The sequence below is a fragment of the Pygoscelis adeliae genome, unplaced genomic scaffold (assembly GCF_000699105.1).
Source record: "Pygoscelis adeliae isolate BGI_AS28 unplaced genomic scaffold, ASM69910v1 Scaffold1255, whole genome shotgun sequence".
NCBI classification, from domain to species: Eukaryota; Metazoa; Chordata; class Aves; order Sphenisciformes; family Spheniscidae; genus Pygoscelis; species Pygoscelis adeliae.
The window spans coordinates 34,997-35,924 of NW_008824893.1; positions in this window are offsets into that span (position 1 = coordinate 34,997).

Here is a 928-nt window from a genome sequence, read left to right on the forward strand (position 1 = left end):
AAACCTCAACACTTGCAATGCAGCTACAATGCAAAACATTCTTCCTGTAGTTTCTTGCCTAAATATCAGCTACTCCAATACTTACCCGAACTGCTTCTAAAGGAAACCATAAAGGAACTCTATCCCATTACTTTTTTGTCTGAAAGGCTAGTTAGAGGCCTCACAGAGAAAGTGTTCAAGAAGCGAGGAATGGTGCAACATAACAAGCGCTGTGCGACCGCTTCCTCTCAAACATTCATCTTCAAGGGTCCGATTGCAATCCTCCTAGCCAACACCATGCAACAGCTACTGCAAGATTCACCAAAAATATAATCATATTTTAAGGAAATTGCATTATTCTCTTAACCTAAAATATCTAGGTCTTCCATCACCGGAACAAAACACTTCAGCTTTTGAAGTGATTTTTGCACCCAAATATTTAGAACAGTTACAACTCACAATACCGCATCTGTTTACTTCACTGCATTCAGTGTATTTCATGTCACACAAGACCTGTAAAGGTTTTTGACAAATGGGAAAAACAAAACACCCAACAAACCCAGAAGCATTAAGACATGCATTTTGGAAAAACCTGCCTAAAAATGGACCATCAGGCTCATCCGCATTGTCTTTGTAAAAAGCCAGAAAGCTCTTTCTAAACCATTTATTAAAATCACTGGTAATAGGGCTGGAAAGAGCAGAAGAGAAGACAACAGATAAACTTTTATGTTTCTTCCACGGACCTGCTTCTACTACCAGCCATCATTAGAAAGACAAAACCAAGTTGAGCAACAGTGCTGTCAAACTGTAATCAATTTCTACCCATACCTGGAAGAAAACCTCACTAATGGTAAGTTGTTTTTCTTAAGTGACAAAATTATTCTTGCTGAAAAGCAGCTGTCCCCTTGATAAAGGAGGCTGAAGATTGAGTGTTGCATTTATTCCGAAT